Source organism: Rhodnius prolixus, unplaced genomic scaffold (genome assembly GCF_049639745.1).
Source record: "Rhodnius prolixus isolate KJV_2025 unplaced genomic scaffold, Rpr scaffold_2, whole genome shotgun sequence".
Taxonomy (NCBI): domain Eukaryota; kingdom Metazoa; phylum Arthropoda; class Insecta; order Hemiptera; family Reduviidae; genus Rhodnius; species Rhodnius prolixus.
In genome coordinates, this window is record NW_027411592.1 from 40811557 (window position 1) to 40833788 (window position 22232).

A 22232-nucleotide genomic window follows, 5' to 3' on the forward strand; every position below is an offset into this window, starting at 1 on the left:
AAATTCTTAGAGACATCCTTATCCTAACCTCGTTAGGTTATCTCCTAGCAGACATTGATCTTGAATGTGATATCCAGTAGTTATTCTCAACCACTATATCACTTCAATCTGAAGTCCGAGATTTCCAACTAGATCCTCAAATCCGTGGGGCTAGGAACCTAACCAGTCGAGTTTTTTTCCAGAGCAAAGCCAGCCTCCTGATTGTGTAGTTTTAATTTTGTGGTATTAAGAAGAATAATTAAAGACTGATTATTTTAAGACAGTAGATCGTGTTAGTAGAAAAATTAAATGTTGTCAAAATGCCAAATATGAATAAAAGAATATTTTTAGATCTTGGAGAAAGTTTGGAGTGTTTCACAACAGATTCTTCTTATTTTCACAAAATGAAGCATCTAAAGCAGAATGTTGATGAAATGTTTATATTTATTGCTTGTGTGTGACGTAATAATCTTTTCAAACTAGTTTCTTCTCAACTATTTCTTAGTTTGTTATTAGTCAGATTCTCATAATAACGAAAATCATTTTTTTAGTTTCATACAAAAAAACTTTTAGAAATTTACGTTCAGCTATCATGAGGTTGCTATATGTAATACGAGGGGCACTATTTATATTTTGAGCCTAATAATAAAAAAACAGTAATTTGTCATTGAAAATGACTTTATTATTTTTCAAAATATTCTCCTTTATGAACTACACACTTCTGCATGCGTTCGAACCACTTGTCAAAGCATTTTTTCTATTCCGCTTGAGACACCTCCAAAACATGGTTTTTGAATGCATCAACGGCTTCTTCTGCCGACGAAAATCGTTGTCCACGTAATTTATTCTTGACGTTCGGAAACAAAAAGAAGTCATTTGGTGCCAAATCAGGACTGTACGGCGGATGACCCATTAATTCGATTTTTTGAGTGCTCAAATAGTCGGTTATTAGACGAGATGTGTGACGGCGCTTGTTTGTTTTCCTTATTTCATCGAAGACTTCTGAATGAAAGTTGTGTACCATTCAGAATTGACCGTTCTACGTTCCTCTAAAGGCACTGTTGCCACATGACCAGTTTTTCCGAAAAAAACAGGCAACCATTTGTTTCGAAGTGCTTCGAGCGCGAACAACTTTTGTTGGATTTGGTTCATCTTGAAACACCCATACAGTCGACTGCTGTATAGTTTCCGGCTCATACGCATATATCCATGATTCGTCACCTGTTACAATCTTATACACGTCTTTTGAAGTACCGCCATTGTATTTCTTAAGCATTTGTTTGCACCAATCGTCACGAGCATCTTTTTGAGATTTTGTCAGATTATGTGGGATCCAACGTGAACAAACCTTTTTCTCGGGTAAATGATCATGCAATATTTTATATATGATGGTGGAACTAATGCCTAAGGTTGCCTCAATCTCACAGTATGTCACATGACGATCTTGCGTTATTAGTTTTTGCACAGCATCAATGTTTTCTGACACAACAACTGATTTTGGACGACTTTCACGGTAAGCGAAAGACGAACACGACTGAATTCGTTATACCAGCGTTTCACAGTGGCAAAGAATGGGGCTTTATCGCCAAAAGTGGAAGTAAGTTGATCGATGCACTCCTGTCTTGATAATCCACGTCGAAAGTCGTAATAAATCATTGCACGAAAATTTTCACGAGTTAATTCCATTTTTTCGCTGAGACACAATTTTCAAGTGACTGTAAACAACACAAATCGCGCTCAAATAACAAAACGTTCTGAAGAAGGTTACGGTCAAAAATGTCAAACTTTCAAGTGGAAACGTCAGATAGCATCTGACAACATTCAGTGTTGCCAAGGCTCAAAATATATGTAGTCCTCCTCCTCGTATTTGGCAATTTACAACCAGAGGAAATCATATCACAACAAAAACTAGTAAATGAGATCCTGAACTTAGAACTACATTATCGAGCTAGCTAGGGGTAGTACAGTGAGCCTCTTGGCTGTGACTAGAGCCTCAAGTTCCGAGATTAATAAACACATTTTTAAATTTTCAAATGTTTCATTTAAAAAAGGAGACAGAACCTCCTTTAAACAAAAAATCCGGTGGAACAACCCGTTCGATTTTTTCTTTCTACATGATTTTAAAAATATTTGATTTTTTTAAAATTAAATTTCCTTCATTGAAATGGTCTTCCTCCTATTACTACAATAACAAAAATTCTGAAGGTCTAAAATCAAGTGACTGTAAACAACACAAATCGCGCTCAAATAAATGGCGTTTAAAATTTCTGAACCTGAATAACAGAAATTCTGATCTGACTTGATTTTTCTTTTTAGTATGTAGGAAAGAGAAAGTTTAAAATTGAATGGAATTCCAAATTACTGAACCTCATAATTTTCTCTCATTAGATATCAATGTTAACACAAAATTTTATTCATGATACAAAAAAAAACAAAAACAAAAAAAACATAATATAACTAATGGAAACTACTTTATTTGATAAGGAAGAGATGGCACATAAATTAATGTTCTTATTGAGTGGGCAAATTACATTATCGTGGCATAAGATGTTTCTGATAACACAGAAAATTATTAAAGTTTGCTTTGTATTTACAAAAAAAGAATTTGTTAAAGTAATATTTCTAATGCATCCGTGAACTTTTGTGTACGTATCTTGGAATATCCTATTTATTTTACAAACTTTTGTTAATTTTTCATTATGTTATTAAAAATTTAATTTCAGAAAAGTACTAAAATGAACTTAACAGTTGGATATTTCTCCGTTTAATCTTTTGGATTAGAGTCGGCAGATTGAAAAATGTAAACCTATAACCTAGTCTTAGAGTTGATTACAACATGTCTTCTAGGAAATCTCCGTTCTATAATCCAAAAATTCAATAACGTCACCGAATACATGTTTCATACTACGCTTTTAAATTGTTTCCCCCAACAATGACAAGAGTTGTAGTCCTTGACTTCGTGAGATGAGTGGGTAGAACCATTCCTAGATCAGAAATGGCAATGTTCCAACTTTCCAGGAACAAACCAGAAGTTAAGTTTTCCCAGTTACAATATAAATAAAACGCTAGTGTTAGGCAGCACAAATTATGTTTAGTTTGATCACAAATATTCGCAACCCATGCAAACCTAACTCTGAACGTATAATGTTGGTGCTGAATTAAACCTCCATTGAAAAATTCTCATATAGTAATCCTTCCATTCAGATCAATAAGATGATTGTGTGTGTAAGTGCTCAGCATAATTCAAAAACTGAAAATTGTGAAAAGTTTTATTTTAATATTACGGCTAGATGCAACAGGAAATGCGTCAATAAGGTAGTCAAATCAAGATTGATTTCCCGGAAATGCAACTTTACTTAAAGGTTTGCTAGCTTTTTAGTTTATCACGAAAATGGTACGGTTTGGTGTAAGATAGTTCTACAACTTATTAAAAGAATATTTTTTTGTAAATTGAGAACAGTCACTATTAGCTGGATAAGATATGTTTAAATACGTAACTTGCTGGGTTCACTTTTAGTGCACTTTTGGAATAAATAAACATTTCCGTTAAATATAAAGTTTTATTGCGCCATAGTTTCTCAGTTGTTTATAGAGGTACAAAATATCAATGAAGATACTCGTATATCAACAAAATAAGACAGTGACCTCACCGCACAGTGGCAATTCACTTTTACACGTCCTCTAATAACTGGGCTAAACGAAATATAATATACTCGTACCTAATATAATAAACGTTTATAATGAAATATAGAACGGAAATCCTACGAACTTGCAGAATCTTTTGTAAAATAAATAAAATGTCTTCAAATTTTGCCAGTTTTTATTATTTAAAGATGACAAGTAGCCGGTTGCAAACTTCTAAGCAATTATAGTCGTCCGGAAAGATTACTGTCCCGAAGGCGGAATTTGAAAATTCCAGAGTAAAATTAATGATCTAAGTACTGTAACTTTTTTTTTTCATTTCCACGGTATGAAAACAGCAGACTTCAGCGTGTATTTTATTCATTTTCTCTTTTTAAGTTGATTAGATAACCAAATTTCATAAACATTCATATCGGAGGATATATCCTTTCTGAGGTTATGTGCGGGGTTGCTAGCAACAGGAGTGGTTTATCTTTAAACACCCGGCTCTTAGCCCTTCCTGTGATTTTTCTTAGAAAGGAAATCCAGTTTCTTTTAATTTCTTCAGAATAATTTGGAGGCATTGAAGAAGAAAGGTTTGCTGACAAATCGGTTGATGAGCTCTGACTGACGGTTTCCTTCTCCCAAAATATTCCTGGCGAAACTGGTTCCTTTTATTTGGTAGAACCATCCTCAGAGCATTAGAGAGTAGTGTGGAAATGGCCTGTGTTGACTTCAGAGAGTATACAAGAGTATCTCCGACTGTCAGCACCTTTATAGGATTTTCTTCGTGGCTTGTGCATAACCAGATGTTAGAATGTTGTTTCTTTATTGAGCATCCCATTTCTTTTAATTTAGAGGAGTCTTCTTCAGAATATCTTGTAAAGTATGGGAGGGTAAATGTGATCAGCTAGCGAGTGGTGAATGTTAGAAATATGGCTAGGTGCTGCATAGATGATTGGGTGTGTAAGTGCTCAGCATAATTCAAAAACTGAAAATTGTGAAAAGTTTTATTTTAATATTACGGCTAGATGCAACAGGAAATGCGTCAATAAGGTAGTTAAATCAAGATTGATTTCCCGGAAATGCGTAAATGTATAAATATCATGCGCCTGCGACGGGTAAAACCAAAGAATGTTTACTGCCATCTTCCTCTTCTTAAAACTTCCTGGAAGAAGGAACCTGGGTGAGTGGTATCATCACCATTATAGTCGTCGTAGTGCAATACTCCTCGTTAAGACAAAAATTAACAAAAATAAAAAATATTGCTGGAGAATTTACAACATTTACCTTAGTAAATAAGAATACCTTTCCACAACAACGAAAAATAGATTAGTGCAAAAAATATATTCCCAAATTTTAGAAAATTCATATTCTATAATAAAACGAAATCATTCAGGTGTGCCAGACGGAATGAAATTTAGAATCCTGTGTGTCAGTGTTTGTTAAAAAAAAAGGTGAGGAAAAATGGTGGAAATTGTAGTTTGATTTGAGGTGAAATGGTATTAAGAAGGTTTTTATCGACAATGAATAAAGAAAAGCTTATAATGCAACTAATATCTATGATTGAATTGTAACTCTACGATTCGGATAATATTGGTGCTCTTAGACAGGATTTTCTAAAAATGTGTGGCAAAAGATATTTTTAGTAGTTTGTAGTAAACACATACGATGTATCAAACATTACCAAACACTCATTAATTTGTCATTAAGCAAATTAGACATTTTCTGTTTAAGTAAGTAAATTAAAGAAACAATAATTTGCCTATTCGCCTACAGCGTGAATCGAAAGCTTGTTAACGTATTGATATCATGTTACAGAACATCTCGAACGAAATAAACAATGGGCTCAACGTTCAGAGGACAAATACTCCCTGAAGGTCTATTTTACTTCAGTTAACAGTGACACGCAATTTCCATATAAAATACATCCCATTATTTAATCGTAACAATCATTTACGTAGTTAACAAAAAAACAATTATTCGCAACAGCATTTTGTAATCAATTATAAATAACTTTCCCATTTTTAGAAATCGGGGGTTCTTCAGTAGTCCAAAATACTAATTTTTGACCATTTAGTTATATTATTTATACATTTTTTAAAACTCTATTTCAGTTGCTTTCAATGCTGTTTAGTTCAAATATGTTAGACATTACTGTTTGTCAGTTAAACCCGTTTGAATCTTCAAAATTTTTGTAACAAACTTATTGATACTAAGGGGCGGATGTTGGTCTAATAGTTATGAAGAATAGATTTGCAAGCGGGAGATGAAAAGTTCGACTCCCGCAATGTAGCTACTTTTTATTTGAAAATTTGGTTAGATCCGCTGGATATCTTTGAAGTCGAAATATAAACACTATACTGATTAATCTACCTCTGATTATAGATAAAGGTTCGAAACCGGTCAGAGTTATAAGAAATATGCCTGCTACGGCGGTTAAAACCAAAGATACTTTTTACTTGTTAGAAAAATGTAAATAGTAAAGTATGTGCTTCTGTTCTCGTCCACAACACCTACTTAGTAGTTGGTCGTTAAGCCCCGCCTGAAAAAACTGGCTATTACTTTACTTTACTTATTGATATCATGATTAGAACTTTTACAATAGACGTAAGGCACTTTCTATGTAGATCCTAACGTCACATTCACTTCCAAATGTATAATCCTCAAAAAATATTTCCAATTTAAGTAATAGACTTATTAGATAGAGATATTTAGTGAATACGCAAATTTAAACGAGGATATGTTCTTTATATTAAGAAAATTTATGAATTTTTAACTTTTATTAGAAAAAGACAAAAAATTTAAAAATTCCCACCGGACAGTTTTATGAATGAACAGTTTACAAAATTACTTAAAACATAGCAATTTATTTGTTGTGAAGCAGAAAACTATCGAATTTGTAGGGCACTTTACAAAGCTAAAGAGTTACGTGAAATAAAATTGGCACCCGCCAAATGATAGACCTAGCTCAAGAATGGTAAATCAAAACTTAATAATTAGTTTGTCTAATCCATGAGGTCTGAACTTAGCGAGGAACTTACTTTATCCAGTGAAACATTTTTCAAGGAATAATCGATATAAACATATCTGGGGAGCGAGATGGTTATGTTTACTTCTAAAGTGTAATATTAGTAGGTGTATGGTCCTGTCATTTACATAATATTAACGAGGTTTAATAATCTCTGGTCATACAGAGTTTTGTTTCAGAGTCCAGGCGGCGGTAAAGTTGAAATTACAGATGAGAAATGGTATGAGGGGACTTGCCCTGGCTTCTATGTACTTTCCGTTCCTTCCTCCAACCCTCTAAGAGGAGTAACATAGTCTGACAGGGATTGTGGGCTGCCTCTCTAAACTAGATGTGACGCGAACTCTCGTAACGAAGTTTAAGGCAGCTAGGAAACCAACTAAAGAGATAAGTATCTGGTTGACTACAGAATAATCAAGTTTTTGCAACTCTGCATACATTACCAATGTTGACTTAACATTAGGCACAAAATTCATTTCGTCCCAATTCCTAAGAATTAGCATATTTACAGAAGCGAGAGCTTCAGATCACTTTTTTATTCGTTATGATGTTCTGTTTGAGTGTAAGCAGTAATTGCCTCACCAGAATCCTTGAAATACCAACTAGGATTGTTTAAGTAGGAACTAAGCCATGGAATTAAAATGACTTTAAGACTTCTTTAGATGTTGGTAGCTGTAAAGCAGCGGTGGAAGACAAACTAGCTTTTGTTTTCCAGAGAAACTACACGGAAAGTATAAAAATGTTGAAAGGAAGTAAGCTTATGGAATGACCAGGCACTTCCTACTAGAAGTTCAGAAAAAAGGGAATTGGGTAACGAACCGTGATAACGAAGTTATGACCATGCCATTAGAAAGTAAATCTGATTTGTGGAATCTAATTTGTATCTAGTCAACTAAAGACTCAACAACAGTTGAACAGTAGTTAGTTGAGTGGAGTTAGTCCACTAAGTTGTAAGACTGGTGCAGGCTTTTTTAGCCGAATCTTTAAAGGAGTAGGCACGGCGAGCTTCAACTTTGATAGCAAATATCTGCAGTTTTGACAGCTGTGAGGCGTTTGAGAAATCCATCCTTGTCCAGTAGTTTTTCTTGTGGACTCAAAGTCTGCTAAACTGGTAGCCTGCACTAATGGTCCTCCGATAATTTTCTCACCTGCTTCTGCTAGTCTGGTTTTTTCTACAACGGCATAGAGCTCTTTTTACAGTGAATCTCAAGTAGGTAAAGTAGTCTGGACAGCAAAGGCAGGGATCAGAAATAACTTCTTCACTAAACCCAACCCAAGGCCTGGTAAAAATACCATAAATTCTCGCTTGAAGTGCTCACATAGGACTACAGCTAAAGAAAAGACAAGGGAGAAGTTATTCGATTTTTGTTATATTTTTTATTTAATTTAAGGCTCATTAATCTGAAGTGCTAAAAGTCTTTTCAACGCATTGATGGCCTCTGGGCAATGTTTTTTTCGTGAAAGACATTCTATCAGTATTTTATCATTGGAATTAAATCTATTTTTATCTATCTATCTAAGGCAGCTGAATTCAAACGCGGCATCTGAAATGCACTCCATAAAACTCAGAATGAGTTTTCTTTCCTATCCATGATCACGTATAACATTTTTTACTTAAAATATCCCCCAATAAGTTCCTAAAAATTATGTTTTCATTAGTTAAAATAATGTGTATAATATAACAAATTGTACTTGCAGTTATAATTTAACTATTTAGCTAAAAGCTGTTGAAATAATATGAAAATCTGTAAGGAAATTATAAAACTCAATGATGAATTAACGAACAATAAACTAAGTTTTGTATAAATCTCCTTAACAAAAACTTACAGTTTAAAATGTTAATTATAAGGGTTGATTAAACGCCAAAAGGTACACAAATCATCAAGTACCCAACATTTCATTCATGCTTAGTTGATATAATTTAAATAATTTTGCTGCATTAACTTTTCCTTCACATTTTTTAGAATTTATTAGATGTCACAGACCCTGGCCATTTTCATCTACAAAATATTTGTTCAAGTAGCACTGTAGCTTGACTTTAATATCTATTAATCTATATATAATAGAATAATTAATCTATAATAATTAAACTATTAATTACATATTAAAAAGAAAATGTTATACAAAATAAAAAAATTATGGGGCTAAAAAAGTTAACACTTTTTTAAAAATGCTACCACCAACATACATCAATGATTTTGTTTATTTTATTTTTAAATAAAAATCGTCGGTTCAAGTTCATTCTTCGATTAAAGTAATTGTTATTTTATGTAGTAGTCAAACGTTTATAATAGGTAATAATTATCTGGCTTATCGCAAATAATATAGTTTTCTTCAATTACACTCTCAATCTAGATGTTCTTCCCACAATGTTGTATATATGTAATATAAAATAAATAAAAAAAACATATTTTTAGGACAGCTAATTATTTCAGTATTTTACTATAAGTAAAATTAGGGGGACTAAATTAAATTACAATTGAGAAATGAATGTTTAATAATCTACTTGTTATTAACTGTGAGTTAATTGTACTCATGAATATTTCGGTAAGACGAATTCAAGACTGAAATATTGTTTTAAATCCTCCGTGATTCAAATTTAAACAGTAGCCAACTCTAAATTTGTCTTTTTCTATTTTAATATCATGTATATGTGACTACTTCAGAATAAAGGGCATATTAAAGAGAAATCAGAAGAATAATTTGGAATAGAGTTAAAATAAAGTACCTATTTAATAACGAAGATATAATATACATTTTATCATAATTATAACAAAAAATATTATGAACGAACTGGCCAGCATAAGGGTCTGTGACATCTAATAAATTCTAAAAAATGTGAAGGAAAAGTTAATGCAGCAAAATTATTTAAATTATATCAACTAAGCATGAATGAAATGTTGGGTACTTGCTGATTTGTGTACCTTTTGGCGTTTAATCAACCCTTATACTTAACACTTTAAACTGTAAGTTTTTGTTAAGGAGATTTTTGTACCTTTTGGATAGATTTTCATTTTTGTCTATTTTGCAAAGTTACATATCTGCTTTACAGATTTTTTTAAAGTTTGGAATAAGCAATTCTATCATTATAACCTGATAAGGTGGCCGTAACTACCACCGGAGAAATCTTTGTAAAGAATGATTATAGTTGTGGTCCCTAAACCATCCTCAATAACAATTTATTTTTAGAAAGCGTTTTGAATAAAATGGGAAGGTATTTGTATGTAAATAGCAAAATTAAACTGCGATTTCAGAACTTCCTTCTAAGAGGAGTAAGAAAAATAAACTGCGATTACAGTACTTTTCCCTAAGAGGCAAAGATTTTTAATCGAACGACAATTCATTGATGAAAATCGGTTCACTCATTGATAATTTTAACGATTGCAGTACTTCCTCTTAGTAGGTGTAAGAGCATGTTCGCACTTCACAGTCACGTAGAGGAGATTTAATCACTTCTTCGTGCTAAATTTTATCAAAATCAGACTAAGCATTATAGCAATATTGGTAATAATACAATAGTTTTAGAAAGGGCCTTACTTGGGTGGGGCAAACTCCCCTCCTTATGAGGCATAGCATCGAGATTTTTAAAGTCCAAATCTGTACAAAATTTCGATCGAATGACAGTTCATTCATGAAAATCGGTTCACGTGACGGTAATTTGAAACGATTTCTATACTTCCCCTTAACAAGTATAAGAGCAGATCGTCGCTTCAATGTTACGTAGGGAAGCCCTAATCCTATCATCCTACCAAATTTTATCAAAATCGGGCCAAGATTTACAGAGTAATTAGTAATAATAATTTTGGAGGGGGCCTTACATAAAGGGGGCTAACTCCTCCCCCATTCGATGTACAGCGTCGAGACCCCCAAAAGGCACATCTACATAAGATTCCGGCAATCTACACAAAACACCTCATTCATGAAAATCGGTTTACGCATTTAGGCGCTACGCAGTTTACAAAAAAGGTAACAACAACAAGAAGAACAAGAAACAACAACAATTTCTGAAAATGCCATTTTTGCTCATTTTCAGCAACTTTTTTCTCAAAATCTATTACATCTGGGTTGTTGCAAAAAAATTACAGTTATAAAGGAGGATTTGCCCTTTATTTTAAAGAAAATTTGGGAATTTTATCTTTTATAGAAAAAGAGAAAAAAAGTGTCAAAGTTGGGTGTTTTTCAACGTTACGCTTTTTCGTGCAGTTTTTGATGATCAACCCTTATACAACTGTCCTACCGGACAGTTTTAATACATTTCTTTCTAATATGGTAGAACTTTAGTTTTGTTTATTTATAAGGAACTTTGTTTTTTACTTTGGTTTTTGAAGCGATTAAATTGAATTTATAATTAAATGCTTAATGTATTTATTTCCCACCAGCGTTCTTTTTTATAAAAGATAATTCTTTACAATTAAAAATCTCTCATGTCGTTGAGCACACATGTTTTTAATGTTTTCTTCTTTTCATGTATAATCAGTCTGGTGTACAGAATTTTGCTTCCACTTAGTTTCTGTTATACACCACAATTGTTGACCTTCAAAAATATTATAAACTGATTCTCATTCTTCATTTTTTTAAATTTCTAATTTTCTTATTTAGCTCTCTTTTTATTTTCACTTACTTCTTTCTATTTCTTTCTTTGAGCTTAACCATTTGCTGCTTTTTTTTCTTCTATTTCTTCAATTACATCCTGATTTACAAATTATTTTTTAATGTTTTTTCTTTCACCTAGCTCTTCCAGCGCTATTATTCTTACTCTACTCATCAGGTATGTATACATTTCTTCAGAGTTTCCTGTGAATGCTTCATTCAATTCAATATTTAATCTGTTTTCATGAAGCTTGAAGATACAAAGATACTTGGGTCTTTTAACAAGTCCACATTGAAATTCATATTCTCCGTCTCTGTGTTTCTCACCTTTAGACTTCCCTTTACTTTCGATCTTGACCCACTGCCACTAACAATGTGTCTTTACTACGGTGGAGTTCTGACCCACAGTCGGCCCCTCTGTACACCCTTACATTACATGATGGACATAACCTGACCACAATATAGCCTATTAGAGATTTGAGCTTTTTGGTGTGTTGATACTACGTTACTGTTTGGATGGGAAAAAGTGTTTGCAACCTTATCAAACATATCCTAGATTTCTATTAACCTTTTTCCATTGTCATTTCTTTCTTCCTCTTCATATCTACCAATACTTTTACTTGATGATTCTCTACCCACTTTAGCATTCATGTTACCCATCAAATAAACTTCTTTGCTCCGTGGTATACCTTCCAGGACTTCGCTATGTTGATCCCAGAATTTATCCTTTTCTCATCTCTAGTATCATTTATGGGTGAATATACCCTAAAATACTTACCTCTCTGCTGGGCGTCACCGTCTCTACCTTTAGAATCCTTCCCGAGATCTATTCCCAATTCTTAATAATATCTTTCAACCCTATTCTTATCAATACCGATACTCCCGCTCTAGCTCTCAAACTCTTGTCCACCACCATAAATGTATGAAATCGTCCAGCATCTCGTTTCCAGATCCTTTCTTTTTTGTCTTAGCGAGTACTACAATATCCACATCATATCTTTTTAACTCTTCTGGTATAGTGCTTGTCTTTGTCGAAATTCCCTCTACATTCCTGCATCCAATGTTAAAATTCCATGTCCGTACGCCAGGACGTTCGTTGCCTTGAAATCAATCCGACTTTTTTTTTTTTTTTTTTGTCTTTTAGCAGGTATGTTGTTTTTATCGCGAGGGAAGCTGGCTCATAGCGAAAACCCCCAACCTGGAGGACCAGGAACTTTTCTGTCACGATATCGGTCCTTTTGAGAGGTCGCCTTCGCCAAGGCTCATGAGTCCCCTCAATCCATACAAATAGAGACTGAAGGATTAATAAAGTTGGATAAGGAAAGATCGGGATAAAGGCTTTGGATAAGGGGCTGCTTGTTTTGAAATGTTAAAACAGGTTTTTTAATCGCCTATTACGTCACGCAGACATACGGTTGGCCACTCTCAAGGAGTTATATTCTTGCCCGGACCAACACAGGCAAAAAATATGACTTAATGAGTGAAAAAAACACCGGAAAAAATAGTCGATATTATGGACCTAACCACGTTTTCAAAAATTATTCAATAGGATGAATCAGTCACCAAAAATAATGAACAGTAAAAATTTTCAGTCTAACAATGCATAAGTACATGACTTATTTAATTTAAGTAAGTTAGCTATTTTAAAAAAATATTTTTCAAGGTAATGCTTTTAAATTACGCATTTAGTTTAAGGTGATTTAATTTAGTGAACTCGACGTAGCGTTACTACAAACATTCACTTTAGATTTATTGCGAATGTTTGTTCTCAACTGAAGAAGTTTTTTTTTCCTGAGACAATAAATTTATGTCGGAAAAACCACTATCTAATGCATTATTTACTTTTATTAAAATAATATAAATAAATAATAAATATAAATGTCCAGTGCTGTTTTAAAGTTGTAGTCTCGATTATCATGATTTAAGAGCAGTGGAATGTTGCCCAACTAAATTACTAGCACTAACGGTAATAGATTGTCTATTTAGTTTCCTGTTGTTATATTTTATTTTCATTTCACTTCTTACCATACATTCATTAATGTTTATTACTGTTGTAAAAGAAATATTGCCATTATGTCAAAATTGTATTGTTTTCGTTCATAGATATATCGCATCGCTAATTTGATTTTCGTTTAGGCTCTGCAGAGTGCTTAAGACCTTTGTTCACTAAACGCGCGATTCTATATAAGGCCCGCATCTCTGTATCTTGTCCAATATCCAACACGAATAAAATTTTAATCGGTCAGAGAGAAAGATCATAATAGCTTTGAAATTGCTTTGAACTGAGTTAGCTAGAAGTTCTGATTACTCAAACACTTTTAGAAAGAACGTAAAAGTGAGAATTATTAAGAAAGAAGACAATGTACTAGAAGGATGGCGTTGTTACCATAGACGATCACATCTCACTAAGTTTCTGAAAAGTAGGATCAATGCTAACGTTATTTGGTGACGTGTGTTTGTTTACACTTTATACTTGGGCTACTAAAAAGAAAAGAAAGCTTGACACTTTCAGCCTTAGAAATAGATTTCAGTAGGAGTAGCTGTAGTGAATTGTGAGGGCAGCACAACCTAAATATCCAGATAAAAGAATGCTAACCAGTAAAAACAAACATTTATTTGCTTTTACCCAAGAAAAATGCTGGGGTATTTTAGAAGGATGGAACAATAGTCCAGGGACATGTTGTATGGTGAATTAACCTTCTCTCAGATGTATCGTTAAGCGGTCTTCTCACCTATGTATATAATTTTCATTAAATGTGTAAATAAAATTCTAAACTTCCAACTGCTAACATTGCTAAAAAAATGTGCTTTTTTGAGATTTTTTTCACTCAGTATTTCAAAAAAAATTCTTTAATTACTTTCTTTAAGAGGAAGTTTTGTGAGTTTTCATGCAACAAATCTAATTTTTATTTTGAGCCAATCTCTTAACGATATTAAAGAAATTCTTATTTATAATTGTAAGAAATTTTCAATAAGCAATGTGCATCAGATAGTTCACTATTTATTATTTTATTATTACAAGATTTGGTCGCGCTTAGAGACTTTCCAAATCGCCTTTGATGATACCCTGTCCAGTAATTAGAATAGCTTCTCAAAAAAAACGTGCTTATCACTACATTCAGACAATCTCAATTACCAGGATTGAAAATTTCTGTAAACAAAATGGTATTATAGTGGTGTTAAATTTAGTCACTAATACCATTGACTTCAAGGAAAAAAAAAACAACAAGTTATCATGTTTTATAGTATATTTATGGCCATATTAAGGGCCATCACATTTAATTAAGATGTTTACGGCAATTCTAGGGAGGAAAAGAAAGGAAAATGGTTGTTTGTCTATTTCTTAATAATAATCGAATATTATGATCGCAACATTAATTTCACATTATTTGCCCATTTAAATGTTTATACTTTAGTTTCATTCGTCCTAGAATAAATACAATTACTTAAACTTGCTTTTGTATTCCTCATACCGCTTTCTCATAAATTTCTCAAGGTTCTATTTAAATTTGTTTCATACTTCAAATTTATTCTAAGTGTTTAGTTGCCTTAAACTTAGGTTGAAAAGGTACTCACTAAAATGAAACGGTAATTTTGAGGGACAAGCTGCTCAAAACTTATTAACAATTTTTTATTTATTTATTTTTTGAAAAGAATTTCAATCAAAAACACGATAGCTTTATTTGAAAACTAAGAAAAAACTAGTGAACATTCACATGACTTTTTCTGCCTACAAATTCTAACAAAATTCCTTCAGGCACCAAACTTTTAAGCCTACTATTCTAACTAACAAAATTTCTTCAGGCACTTACGAACCATTATTTTTGGGGAATATCTTAAAATACTGAAAATCTTTTTAATAAGGGGCCCTTTGTTGACCAATTTTCTACAAATTCGGAAATATAGTTTCATATTTAATTCTTATTACAATATTATGGTTATTATTATACAAGAGGTAAAACTGTACAAGATACAAAAATGGCACATTAGAAGAAAGCCTGAAACTTGTTCTCTATCATTCATGATTTGATTTGCTGTACTATTTCCATTTTCTGCAGTTATAGAAAATGTCTAGCGGTATGCGTAAGCGCCTTAGAGGCAAGCGTATTCATTATAATAATAAAAAGATTAACCTGTATTCGTTAATAACACTAAATATAAAATAAAACAGACCTCTGGCACTGCGAATCAAAACCAACAAAAGGCTTGCAAGAAGCCAATTTTTATTATGAAAGCAGTTTTAAATTTACAATATTTTTTTAAAGAAATACTGGCTAAAATAAGAAGAGAAAGAAAGGTAATGATCGAATGATGTTGCAAAGATTCTAACATACTTAAGTAATCAATCAACTTTCTAAACAGATAAAAAATAGCAGCCAGCACCCAGTTCTGTATAAGATAAATGGTTAGCATTGATCAGATCACACCAGTACATTTATACTACAGAAAAGCTGTTAACTGTATTGTCAATCACAAATTTTTCGCCTATTTAACAAATTATTCTATAGTACTTATATTAATGTTACAGCGCTACTAGAAACTGAAATATATTACACCGAGTATACAACTATTCTTTATGTAAACAGTTTCATACTGTATTTGTATTGGAATAGGAAAAAAATAGTTTGGTAATAAAAAATATTGCATAAATATTTCCAGTCTATCGATGTAAATGTGACTCAACATTCTTTATGAATCCAGGCTTCATCCACAAGATTCACACTACCAACATATGTTACCATCTCTCTTCAATTTTTGTCCTCAATCTTTGGATTGTCTTTAGTCATAACCTCTCAAACTCCTCTTTTAGCATCATTTGGTCTTTCTGCACTATCTCTCCATCAAACACGGTTCGTCTTGACAAAAGTGGTGATATCTTTCTCTTCTTGTAGCTGGATATTATTAAAGGATATTATTAATTTTAAAGGCCATGGAATATTCAAAAATCTTGAGCTAAATATCTTACCAAAAACCCAATATGTATATTGCACCAAGCGTTTTGGTGCTTTTGTTAGACAATACCCTCTTCTCACCAATATTATTGCAATCTTCAAGTACTATTATTATGAACAATCTTCACTAGGCGACATGTCGTAATCTCCTATATTCTCAATACCTTCGTCTGCTAAAGAGGTCATTTGAAGTTATTTAATCTATTGTAAATGATTTTCATCGTCCCTCTCTTATAAATCCCAAAAATAAGTTCATATAAAAACAATTATGCTAAAGAGGGCAACTTTTTGACCAAAAGCACATGAACCCAATAAAAGTGCCCCGAATAGAATTATGATGACATTATTTTAGCTCGAAAAGCGGCTAAAATTGTACTAAAGTATTGAAAAACCGCCGAGTTTTGTTAAATTCTGTTAGATTTATTCAGTGATTTTTTTTTGTTTTTGTTTTGTTTGCAGCCATTTTTACAAAACCATTTACCGAAAACATTTCTTTGGGCTCAATTCAATGGTTTTCTAACCGTGTGCTTGACACATTTGGATAAGATTGAAACATTGCTATTACAATAGTAAAAGGTGGCAAACAACTTCAATTTCTGCCTGATTCAACAAACTTCCATCTAGAAAATAAACCAAATTTACCAAATTGATGAGAACTGAGCTCTATTTGGAGTTAACAGTTCCTTTTGAACAAGTTAATGCAATCACCTTCATAATTGTTTCCCTTTGAATTCATACCATACGAGGCAGAAATCATTAAGCTCTACTTACAAATGTAATTTCACTTGGGTTTTAATCTATTTCTCCTCTTAATCTTTTGTCCTACTCTTATTATTTATTATGCGGACGATTATTTTCTCTTGCAAGTGTTTACAAACGAAAAGAACATTTTGACACGCCCAGGCGATGCAAATGTATACTCATTAGCATATTTGCATTAGCCTGACGGATGGCCTGGCATGTTAGAGTATGGCCGTATTATTTCGCGAATATGTTATTAATGAAATTTTCGTCTGCCTCTGGCCTGAAATATAGTTACAACTATTAATTCACCCTAGCTATGCTAGCTGTACCATATCACGAATCGCTCAGGTGCGTTGATGGTAACATGAGCACCTTGTTGGATCAGGCCGCCTCATTTCGCTTTTATGAGGAATACCTGGTACACTCAAGCAATACGTATCCGAGACTCATCAGATCTAAGACGCCTTACTCTGCTTTCAATAAACTTCATTGGACTTGGTAGCTACCAGAGGCGCCTGGAATCAGGAATTCATTATTCCACTCATATTCTCAGCACCACAAATGTACGAGTATTTTTATATTTTTTTTAAAAAAAAGTAAATTAATTTATGTGCATTTCTTCAGACTTTACATTCAACTACCCGGTCAGGTGTCGTGGACAAAGATCAAAATTTTTTCAATTAATTACATTCGAGATCTAAAACCTGGAATGAGATTCCAAAACAGTATAGTATATTTTAAACTGTGTATATTTTAACAGCTATGTCTGAAAGACGGTGATCACGTTTCCCAGGCTAACCAAGAATCAGCTCGAATGAACACCATGCACCATGCATTCCCTTCTTCTGACCAAGAAGCTCACAGAGTCAGAAGTTTAAAGTAATTTCTAATTATTAATGACGCGTCAATTTTAATAGCATTTAATTTATAGCTCAAAGACAAAAATTATTGTACTCAAACTGCTTAAGTTGACGTTCCCAATTTATTTGCAACAACTGGGAAATCAGATTTCAGAAGAAGGACTGGAGATCTGTTATTAGATGTCAAATTTGAGGTTTGTTGATGTATGATTATTTTTTTTTATTATAATTTAATCAGTCATTTATGTGAATGCAACTAAACAATAAGTAAATTTTCGCTCAATAAGAAAATTTTTCGATTGTAATTTGCTTTAAGGGATGTTGAAATCATTATAACCAATCGAGGAGTAAGAAAAAAAATATTGCTTTTGGGCTTACTTTTGTTTTGTATTCCTCACATAAATACTAATCATTTAATAAATAATTAAATTATCTGAATATATACATAAAATTACACTTTAATTAAGATTTGGATAACAGCCTAACGTTCTAATTAATGCATAATTCATTCATTTTTTGGCCTCCTGAACTTAGCAAACAGCCATAGTTTATTTTTTCTTATTCTGCTCAGTAATCCTGTACACAGTTCACTATAGTATCGAATAACTTTTGTCTCTTTCAATTACAAATAAATGAAAAAGTCTCTTTGTCTTTATTAATGCATAAACAAATTATGTAAGCACATTCAGAAACATTTTTAGGGAAAGGGTACATTTTAATGAAAACTTTTTTATAATTTGTATTTTTTTAAATTTAGAATTCAAGTAGGTACTTTTTGTTTTTAAGCATAACTTGATTAATAAATAAAGAATTTTTTTTTATATAATTGCTTTATTTTTTTTGTATTTAAGTTTCATCAAGCGAAGCATTTTGTCAAATACAAGAACCCTCAGTAAATTAAGAAACTTCTGAGGAATTTAATGCTCATAAAACAAGCTTTTCCTCATTTAAGAGGACAATGTATCAGTTTGTGAAAAAGTTCATCTTACTCGTAGTATCTGGCCCTTATTTAATTCTTAAGTATGAGAGACCAAGAATCTCTTTTAAATTGATATAAAAATAGGTCATTTATATTTATATCATATATTACAAAATTTGATATAATTATTTATTTTTAAAAGAAACTATTTGTAAAAAAAATATCTAACACTTTTATTGGAGTTTAAAATTTTTGAAATTAATAAAATTGAAACAGAGATTCATTTCTAGTACTATATTAACAACCTGACTGAAAACATAAGTGCATAAAATACGCATGATATCCTTAACTGCAATTCTACATGCTTTTTGTATAGTGACCCACAACCAAAGGGTCAAATGATGAAGGGTGTGATTTTATTTCATGTACTGAATTCTTTTTCTACCGCCTTAAATGGTGCGTAACTTAATTGAAACTAGAAAAGCCGAGAATCGTCATTTTCAAATTTCATGGTATTATTATACGGCACTTATGATTAGAAGTAATTACTCAGTTGAGATTTAAAAAAAAAAATCGGTTCAGTAATTACCATACGATTAACGCACGTCCGCATAAAAAAGTATGTTTTCTTTCCAATGATAAATAGAACGCAAACTACCTAAAAATATATCAATTTTAATTATAATATTTAGTTAAAAAATATTGATAAGTAATTAATTTATCAATTTAACCTTAATTCAATTTGAAATATTTTCCATGGCTATAAATAACAAAGGAAAAGTACACTTGAGCTTAGTAATAGGAGAATGGCATCAATTGGTTGTTAATTAATCCTCTCACACCTGTTACATAATTAAATTAAACATAGTTTTATTGATTATAAGCTAATGATGGTATCTACTATCTAGTGCACATCATGAAAACGACCATTGGCCGGTTTTAACATACAACTCATCGGTACATTCCGGTATTTATCAATAAAAATTTACATAATTGTGCTTCGCTCGTACGGACTTTGCTAGAAAAAGAAGTAAGTTGGAGACACTATTGCATTAAATTATGCAAAAATATTCTTCAAAAGTTTTAAACAATTTTGTGAATTCAACTTCCGATAAATGTTTTCTTCGTTTAAGCAAGAGGCCAAGTTAGGTAAAGGGCAATCCTTTATACAATATCCGCAATCTCACCAATAATAATTCAATCTATTGGAAGAAAGAGGAAAAAAATTGTGTAACCGCTGAATCATAATTAAAAAAACTTCTACCAGTAGCAGTAGCTCGTCAATTATTCAAAATTTTTATTGGGAATAAATGCTTTGCTTTGGTGGCGTCCAGATGCTCGAATTGCAACTTTTTAGTAGCGTTAAGCCTCTTTTTTTTGTTTCCCAAATTGCCTTGGGGAAAATAGAATGCCTCGTTTTCTAATCGAATTTTGAAAAAAATACCTGTTTCCTTTAGGGAAATAAAATCTTGCACTGGGTCAGTCCTCTATCTGTACATCTAACCATGAAACTGAAGGAAGAGTATGTATGACTCTTTTGAGATGATCTCTGAACGAAGTTTTGGGGATGAGGATCTTGTGAGTTTGATATTGTTAATACCTAAGTTTTTTATGAGTCCTCTAGTAAATCATACTTTGTTTTACAGTTGAAAAAAAATATATATTAGAAATATAGAAATAAAAATGAAGGTAAAGCTTCCTTCAGCGGATAAGCTGTACTAAGGACTCTACAATGGTACTGATGAATGCAATGGATGGACAAAGAAAGAGGATACTTCAAAAACATACAGAAAAGATCGGAGGTCGACGGTACATACCGTCTTATCCGAAAGACATCTTCAAGTGAAGAATAGGCCAACCATTTGGAAAAATGACTTCATACCTGTATATCTTCCGCTCAATTCATAAACTATATTTTAAGAATTCTCATACACATCTGCGGGCTAAATTCGACTGAGAATTGCTACTACCTAATTATTATATTTTTCTAAAAAATTGTAATTTTTTTTCTGTCAATAAAGTCAATAAATTTGGATGAAAATTGACAGCATATTTTGACTAGGTGCTTCCTTTCGCTGTATATTTACTAGTGATTCTGAATTCTATGAATAAATAACTAAATCTGGATAAATATATTCAGATACACAAAGACGGACTGTTACCCTTGGATGAAAGCCAGATAAACAAAGAGAACAAAACTTGTTTGAGTAGGCCTGTCATTTTAATCTCTCATCCGAATTTCTTTTTCAGCTTTCTGAAACTTCAAAGGGTCATGGTATTATAACCACATTATTTGACATCATATAGTGTAATATTAGACTAGCGTTAACCAAAATAAATTGAAAATATCTCTTGGTATTCTCTTGATGCAGAAAGAGCAGTACCACCGTAGAAATGACAGGTACTAAACAAAATAAGCAGTATTTATTGAAGTAGACCATCTTTCTCTAAAGTCGCCACTGTTAGGTACTAAATTACTGTTTGCAGATGACGATGCGTTTTTTTAAAACGCAGTTGCTTTCTTTGTTTTGTTTTTCAATGGTGAAAAAATTTAAAATTCAAAGTGACTCAGATATCAGATCAGATCGAGAACTTGATTGAAAACTGATAGTACTTCACTTACAAAACGCCCACTACCCTTGTCACTCAGAAATTTGGGATCTATCCCAGCCCAATCTCTTGAAACACCCTCTTTCTGAATCTTTCCACATCCATCTCTTTCCTAGCTTCATTAATTTAAAAAAAAACGTCTTCCAGTAACATCCTCCATCACCTCACAAAAATCCCAGATTAAATAGTTTGCTCTTTGTGCCCTCTGTTATTATTATTTTTTTAAATTATTATATCTTGATTTTTTTTTATTTATATTCATTATCGATTTAATCTTTCATCTTTTTATAATTACTCTTATGTTGTATCTTTGTCTGCATCACAACCTCCAGTAATAAATGGTTTGAGTTTTTATCATCTCTTTAAGGTATGTCTCCAATGTAAACGCTGACACTCGTACTAGTATAATTATTGTTATTGAAACAGAATTATCATTAAAAGCGGCATTTATCTTACAGCCATCATATCTTTATTATTTAATAATTATGAAATACTAAAATTTAGATTGATTTAAAATGATTAAAACTTTATTAAAAGTTTAACTATTGTTAATTAAGTCAGTCATTACTAATTAAAGTTGTGTAAAAAATTAATTAAGTAAAGGAGTATTTCTATCATATTCCAGATATTATTTAGTATAAATTTACATACAGGACGCTTAATTATTATTAAGTCTCTCACTGTGAGATTTTGTGCAGATGTTTCGTAAATGCACATGTTTCTTGTTAAAGACAGTTTCATGGGAACTGTTGTAAAGTAGTTACAGTACTCTATGTGATGGGAAATTTGAAATCTACTTCCCAAAAACAAGTTTGATACTATTTGTCAATTTAATGCTATTTTATTTCATTTAAATGCACACCTGCTAATTTCATTATACTTCTGAGTCAGTTTGTATGCTATATTAATTTCTCTCTGTTTAAATTGTC

The 22232-nt window shown here is 32.2% G+C and overlaps 1 protein-coding gene and 1 long non-coding RNA gene across 5 annotated transcripts in view; one reads left to right on the forward strand and one right to left on the reverse strand.

Moving 5' to 3' along the window:
- Positions 1 to 22232, reverse strand: part of TrpA1 (Transient receptor potential cation channel A1) — a 57596-nt gene that overhangs the window by 33966 nt on the left and 1398 nt on the right. For 2 of the 4 annotated variants that reach the window (XM_074119305.1, XM_074119298.1), the window contains exon 1: positions 29 to 1777. The exons of the other annotated variants lie outside the window; for them this stretch is intronic. The gene's annotated coding sequence lies outside the window, so the exon portion shown is untranslated. Of the gene's footprint in view, positions 1 to 28; positions 1778 to 22232 lie in introns of those variants that run through there. 4 annotated transcript variants of the gene reach the window in all.
- LOC141449664 (uncharacterized) lies at positions 17376 to 20734 on the forward strand. Its single transcript, XR_012455634.1, has 2 exons — positions 17376 to 17968; positions 18626 to 20734. It is a non-coding gene; the product is annotated as an uncharacterized lncRNA (long non-coding RNA).